Source organism: Tasmannia lanceolata, unplaced genomic scaffold, assembly GCF_043159265.1.
Source record: "Tasmannia lanceolata isolate RefF3 unplaced genomic scaffold, GAP_Taslan_0.1 ptg000194l, whole genome shotgun sequence".
Taxonomy (NCBI): Eukaryota; Viridiplantae; Streptophyta; class Magnoliopsida; order Canellales; family Winteraceae; genus Tasmannia; species Tasmannia lanceolata.
This window is the reverse complement of record NW_027518870.1, coordinates 482,501-490,000: the sequence shown is the minus strand read 5'-3', so window position 1 is coordinate 490,000 and position 7,500 is coordinate 482,501.

Below are 7,500 nucleotides of genomic sequence, written 5' to 3'. Positions count from 1 at the left end.
TGGGCACAAGGCCATGGCATATGGTGAGGAAAGGACCACGGTTGCCAAGGTTAGGCACCGGAATGCTTGGCCTTGGCTTGCCCTAGCAGGGCATTGCTGGGTTGGGCTCCCTTGGCCTTTTGGGCGCCTTGGACGATGTCTTGCGAAGACCATGGGCACAAGGCCATGGCATATGGTGAGGAAAGGACCACGGTTGCCAAGGTTAGGCACCGGAATGCTTGGCCTTGGCTTGCCAAAGCAGGGCATTGCTGGGTTGGGCTCCCTTGGCCTTCCGGGCGCCTTGGACACTGTCTTGGGAAGACCATGGGCACAAGGCCATGGCATATGGTGGGGAATGGACCACGGTTGCCAAGGCTAGGCATATAGAGAGGAATCGCATTTTTGCCCGGATAGGCACCGGAATGCTTGGCCTTGGCTTGCCATAGCAGGGCATTGCTGGGTTGGGCTCCCTTGGCCTTCCGGGGGCCTTGGACGCTGTCTTGGGAAGACCATGGGCACAAGGCCATGGCATATAGTGAGGAATGGACCACGGTTGGCAAGGCTAGGCATATAGAGAGGAATGGACCACGGTTGCCAAGGTTGCGCAAGTTTTGGGCATTTTTTGCCCGGATATGCCCAAGTATGCCCCGATAGGCCCGTTACGCCCCGGTATGAACGCGTATGCCCGGATTGACTCGGTATGCCTTGGGATACATGCGTATGCCCCGATAGGCTTGGTACGCCCCGATATGCGCACGTGTGCCCCAGTAGGGCTCGGTATGCCCCGGTATGTACGCGTGTGCCCCGATAGGCCCGGTATGCCCCGATATGCACACGTGTGCCCCAATAGGGGTCGGTATGCCCCGGTAGGTACGCGTGTGCCCCGTAATGCACGTTTCGCAGATCTCCCCGCATGTCCCGCCCCTATATGTAATACTTACTTACTTACTTTCTTTCTTGCTTGCTTGCTTGCTTGCAATGGTTGGGAGTGCCCGGCATGCCCCGCTGCAGAGACCAAGGGCGCAATGACTTGGCACCGCGGATGCCGGGACTCCGGCACTTCCCGTGGCACTGATGGTTGGTTCCAAAGACAAAAGGCCGTGCAAGGCCACCGCACCGCGGATGATTTTGCTCGTGCTGGCGCCGTTGTGTGGCCAAAGAACATGCGCGAATGCTCGTGTCGGAAGGGTTGGTGTCCTGGCCCCGCGGGTGTCACGAATGCTCGGTTGCGAAGACCATGGGACCAGAGCCATGGCACGTCGGATGATGGCTCCAGCTGGCGCCCCGGCACTTTCTGTGGCATTGATGCTCGGTTTCAAAGACAAACGTGCGCAGGGCCAGGGGACCGCGGATGACTGCTCGTGCTGGCCCCGTTGGGCGGCATTGATGGTCGGTTGCAAAGAAAATGCGCGATTGCTCGTGTCGGGGCCTGGCAAGCCAAGGCCAAGCGAGCCATGGCAACGCAGATGATGGCTCGCTAGTGCTGGCGCCGTGCACAGCGGCCTCGCACACTCGCCCTGCACGCTTCCCTTGCACGCAGCCTCGCACACTAGCCATGCTCCGCTAGCCATGCACACCAGCCTTGCGCACAACCGCTGCACCCAAGCCATGCACTGAAGCAATGCACACAAGCCTTGCACACAAGCCTTGCACTCAAGCAATGCACACAAGCCTTGCACACTAGCCTTGCACACTAGCCTTGCACACAAGCCATGCGTTCAAGCCTTGGGCACTGGCCCTGCACACAAGCCTTGGGCACTAGCCTTGGACACTAGCCTTGCACACAGTCCTTGCACACTAGGCATGCTTGGGCGAGCTGATCCCGCATCAAGTCGACGGGTCTAGGCATTCTTGGGCGCAGATCCCGCATCGTCTCGTCGCGTCTGGGCGCAAACACGTCGCGTCTCGTTGCGTCTTCAGAAGTCGTCGCTAACAGCACCTTTGGTTGCCACTGGTGGTTAGGCTGGTTGGTTGCGCAAACCCTATAGGAGGGTGGCATGCTGGTGGGCGTTTTTGCCCGGATAGGCACTAGAATGTGCAGATTTTGGGCGTTTTTGCCTGGATAGGCTAAGGAATGGGCATGCTTTGGGCGTTTTTGCCCGGATAGGCACCGGAATGCTTGGCCTTGGCTTGTCCTAGCAAGGCATTGCTGGGTTGGGCTCCCTTGGCCTTTTGGGCGCCTTGGACGATGTCTTGCGAAGACCATGGGCACAAGGCCATGGCATATGGTGAGGAAAGGACCACGGTTGCCAAGGTTAGGCACCGGAATGCTTGGCCTTGGCTTGCCCTAGCAGGGCATTGCTGGGTTGGGCTCCCTTGGCCTTTTGGGCGCCTTGGACGATGTCTTGCGAAGACCATGGGCACAAGGCCATGGCATATGGTGAGGAAAGGACCACGGTTGCCAAGGTTAGGCACCGGAATGCTTGGCCTTGGCTTGCCAAAGCAGGGCATTGCTGGGTTGGGCTCCCTTGGCCTTCCGGGCGCCTTGGACACTGTCTTGGGAAGACCATGGGCACAAGGCCATGGCATATGGTGGGGAATGGACCACGGTTGCCAAGGCTAGGCATATAGAGAGGAATCGCATTTTTGCCCGGATAGGCACCGGAATGCTTGGCCTTGGCTTGCCATAGCAGGGCATTGCTGGGTTGGGCTCCCTTGGCCTTCCGGGGGCCTTGGACGCTGTCTTGGGAAGACCATGGGCACAAGGCCATGGCATATAGTGAGGAATGGACCACGGTTGGCAAGGCTAGGCATATAGAGAGGAATGGACCACGGTTGCCAAGGTTGCGCAAGTTTTGGGCATTTTTTGCCCGGATATGCCCAAGTATGCCCCGATAGGCCCGTTACGCCCCGGTATGAACGCGTATGCCCGGATTGACTCGGTATGCCTTGGGATACATGCGTATGCCCCGATAGGCTTGGTACGCCCCGATATGCGCACGTGTGCCCCAGTAGGGCTCGGTATGCCCCGGTATGTACGCGTGTGCCCCGATAGGCCCGGTATGCCCCGATATGCACACGTGTGCCCCAATAGGGGTCGGTATGCCCCGGTAGGTACGCGTGTGCCCCGTAATGCACGTTTCGCAGATCTCCCCGCATGTCCCGCCCCTATATGTAATACTTACTTACTTACTTTCTTTCTTGCTTGCTTGCTTGCTTGCAATGGTTGGGAGTGCCCGGCATGCCCCGCTGCAGAGACCAAGGGCGCAATGACTTGGCACCGCGGATGCCGGGACTCCGGCACTTCCCGTGGCACTGATGGTTGGTTCCAAAGACAAAAGGCCGTGCAAGGCCACCGCACCGCGGATGATTTTGCTCGTGCTGGCGCCGTTGTGTGGCCAAAGAACATGCGCGAATGCTCGTGTCGGAAGGGTTGGTGTCCTGGCCCCGCGGGTGTCACGAATGCTCGGTTGCGAAGACCATGGGACCAGAGCCATGGCACGTCGGATGATGGCTCCAGCTGGCGCCCCGGCACTTTCTGTGGCATTGATGCTCGGTTTCAAAGACAAACGTGCGCAGGGCCAGGGGACCGCGGATGACTGCTCGTGCTGGCCCCGTTGGGCGGCATTGATGGTCGGTTGCAAAGAAAATGCGCGATTGCTCGTGTCGGGGCCTGGCAAGCCAAGGCCAAGCGAGCCATGGCAACGCAGATGATGGCTCGCTAGTGCTGGCGCCGTGCACAGCGGCCTCGCACACTCGCCCTGCACGCTTCCCTTGCACGCAGCCTCGCACACTAGCCATGCTCCGCTAGCCATGCACACCAGCCTTGCGCACAACCGCTGCACCCAAGCCATGCACTGAAGCAATGCACACAAGCCTTGCACACAAGCCTTGCACTCAAGCAATGCACACAAGCCTTGCACACTAGCCTTGCACACTAGCCTTGCACACAAGCCATGCGTTCAAGCCTTGGGCACTGGCCCTGCACACAAGCCTTGGGCACTAGCCTTGGACACTAGCCTTGCACACAGTCCTTGCACACTAGGCATGCTTGGGCGAGCTGATCCCGCATCAAGTCGACGGGTCTAGGCATTCTTGGGCGCAGATCCCGCATCGTCTCGTCGCGTCTGGGCGCAAACACGTCGCGTCTCGTTGCGTCTTCAGAAGTCGTCGCTAACAGCACCTTTGGTTGCCACTGGTGGTTAGGCTGGTTGGTTGCGCAAACCCTATAGGAGGGTGGCATGCTGGTGGGCGTTTTTGCCCGGATAGGCACTAGAATGTGCAGATTTTGGGCGTTTTTGCCTGGATAGGCTAAGGAATGGGCATGCTTTGGGCGTTTTTGCCCGGATAGGCACCGGAATGCTTGGCCTTGGCTTGTCCTAGCAAGGCATTGCTGGGTTGGGCTCCCTTGGCCTTTTGGGCGCCTTGGACGATGTCTTGCGAAGACCATGGGCACAAGGCCATGGCATATGGTGAGGAAAGGACCACGGTTGCCAAGGTTAGGCACCGGAATGCTTGGCCTTGGCTTGCCCTAGCAGGGCATTGCTGGGTTGGGCTCCCTTGGCCTTTTGGGCGCCTTGGACGATGTCTTGCGAAGACCATGGGCACAAGGCCATGGCATATGGTGAGGAAAGGACCACGGTTGCCAAGGTTAGGCACCGGAATGCTTGGCCTTGGCTTGCCAAAGCAGGGCATTGCTGGGTTGGGCTCCCTTGGCCTTCCGGGCGCCTTGGACACTGTCTTGGGAAGACCATGGGCACAAGGCCATGGCATATGGTGGGGAATGGACCACGGTTGCCAAGGCTAGGCATATAGAGAGGAATCGCATTTTTGCCCGGATAGGCACCGGAATGCTTGGCCTTGGCTTGCCATAGCAGGGCATTGCTGGGTTGGGCTCCCTTGGCCTTCCGGGGGCCTTGGACGCTGTCTTGGGAAGACCATGGGCACAAGGCCATGGCATATAGTGAGGAATGGACCACGGTTGGCAAGGCTAGGCATATAGAGAGGAATGGACCACGGTTGCCAAGGTTGCGCAAGTTTTGGGCATTTTTTGCCCGGATATGCCCAAGTATGCCCCGATAGGCCCGTTACGCCCCGGTATGAACGCGTATGCCCGGATAGACTCGGTATGCCTTGGGATACATGCGTATGCCCCGATAGGCTTGGTACGCCCCGATATGCGCACGTGTGCCCCAGTAGGGCTCGGTATGCCCCGGTATGTACGCGTGTGCCCCGATAGGCCCGGTATGCCCTGATAGGCCCGGTATGCCCCGATATGCACACGTGTGCCCCAATAGGGGTCGGTATGCCCCGGTAGGTACGCGTGTGCCCCGTAATGCACGTTTCGCAGATCTCCCCGCATGTCCCGCCCCTATATGTAATACTTACTTACTTACTTACTTTCTTTCTTGCTTGCTTGCTTGCTTGCAATGGTTGGGAGTGCCCGGCATGCCCCGCTGCAGAGACCAAGGGCGCAATGACTTGGCACCGCGGATGCCGGGACTCCGGCACTTCCCGTGGCACTGATGGTTGGTTCCAAAGACAAAAGGCCGTGCAAGGCCACCGCACCGCGGATGATTTTGCTCGTGCTGGCGCCGTTGTGTGGCCAAAGAACATGCGCGAATGCTCGTGTCGGAAGGGTTGGTGTCCTGGCCCCGCGGGTGTCACGAATGCTCGGTTGCGAAGACCATGGGACCAGAGCCATGGCACGTCGGATGATGGCTCCAGCTGGCGCCCCGGCACTTTCTGTGGCATTGATGCTCGGTTTCAAAGACAAACGTGCGCAGTGCCAGGGGACCGCGGATGACTGCTCGTGCTGGCCCCGTTGGGCGGCATTGATGGTCGGTTGCAAAGAAAATGCGCGATTGCTCGTGTCGGGGCCCGGCAAGCCAAGGCCAAGCGAGCCATGGCACGTCGGATGATGGCTCCAGCTGGCGCCCCGGCACTTTCTGTGGCATTGATGCTCGGTTTCAAAGACAAACGTGCGCAGGGCCAGGGGACCGCGGATGACTGCTCGTGCTGGCCCCGTTGGGCGGCATTGATGGTCGGTTGCAAAGAAAATGCGCGATTGCTCGTGTCGGGGCCTGGCAAGCCAAGGCCAAGCGAGCCATGGCAACGCGGATGATGGCTCGCTAGTGCTGGCGCCGTGCACAGTGGCCTCGCACACTCGCCCTGCACGCTTCCCTTGCACGCAGCCTTGCACACTAGCCTCGCATGCGAGCCTTGCACCCTAGCCATGCAAACTAGCCTTGCACGGTAGCCATGCACACAAGCCGTGCACATTAGCCATGCGCACAAGCCCCGCACACTAGCCTTGCGCACAACCCTTGCACACAAGCCATGCACTCGAGCAATGCACACAAGCCTTGCACTCAAGCAATGCACACAAGCCCTGGACACTAGCCTTGCACACGGGCCTGGCACACAAGCCTTGGGCACTAGCCTTGCGCACTAGCGTTCCACATGAGCCTTGCACACTAGCCTTGGACACTAGCCTTGCACACAGGCCTTGCACACTAGGCATGCTTGGGCGAGCTGATCCCGCATCAAGTCGACGGGTCTAGGCATTCTTGGGCGCAGATCCCGCATCGTCTCGTCGCGTCTGGGCGCAAACACGTCGCGTCTCGTTGCGTCTTCAGAAGTCGTCGCTAACAGCACCTTTGGTTGCCACTGGTGGTTAGGCTGGTTGGTTGCGCAAACCCTATAGGAGGGTGGCATGCTGGTGGGCGTTTTTGCCCGGATAGGCACTAGAATGTGCAGATTTTGGGCGTTTTTGCCTGGATAGGCTAAGGAATGGGCATGCTTTGGGCGTTTTTGCCCGGATAGGCACCGGAATGCTTGGCCTTGGCTTGTCCTAGCAAGGCATTGCTGGGTTGGGCTCCCTTGGCCTTTTGGGCGCCTTGGACGATGTCTTGCGAAGACCATGGGCACAAGGCCATGGCATATGGTGAGGAAAGGACCACGGTTGCCAAGGTTAGGCACCGGAATGCTTGGCCTTGGCTTGCCAAAGCAGGGCATTGCTGGGTTGGGCTCCCTTGGCCTTCCGGGCGCCTTGGACACTGTCTTGGGAAGACCATGGGCACAAGGCCATGGCATATGGTGGGGAATGGACCACGGTTGCCAAGGCTAGGCATATAGAGAGGAATTGCATTTTTGCCCGGATAGGCACCGGAATGCTTGGCCTTGGCTTGCCATAGCAGGGCATTGCTGGGTTGGGCTCCCTTGGCCTTCCGGGGGCCTTGGACGCTGTCTTGGGAAGACCATGGGCACAAGGCCATGGCATATAGTGAGGAATGGACCACGGTTGGCAAGGCTAGGCATATAGAGAGGAATGGACCACGGTTGCCAAGGTTGCGCAAGTTTTGGGCATTTTTTGCCCGGATATGCCCAAGTATGCCCCGATAGGCCCGTTACGCCCCGGTATGAACGCGTATGCCCGGATTGACTCGGTATGCCTTGGGATACATGCGTATGCCCCGATAGGCTTGGTACGCCCCGATATGCGCACGTGTGCCCCAGTAGGGCTCGGTATGCCCCGGTATGTACGCGTGTGCCCCGATAGGCCCGGTATGCCCCGATATG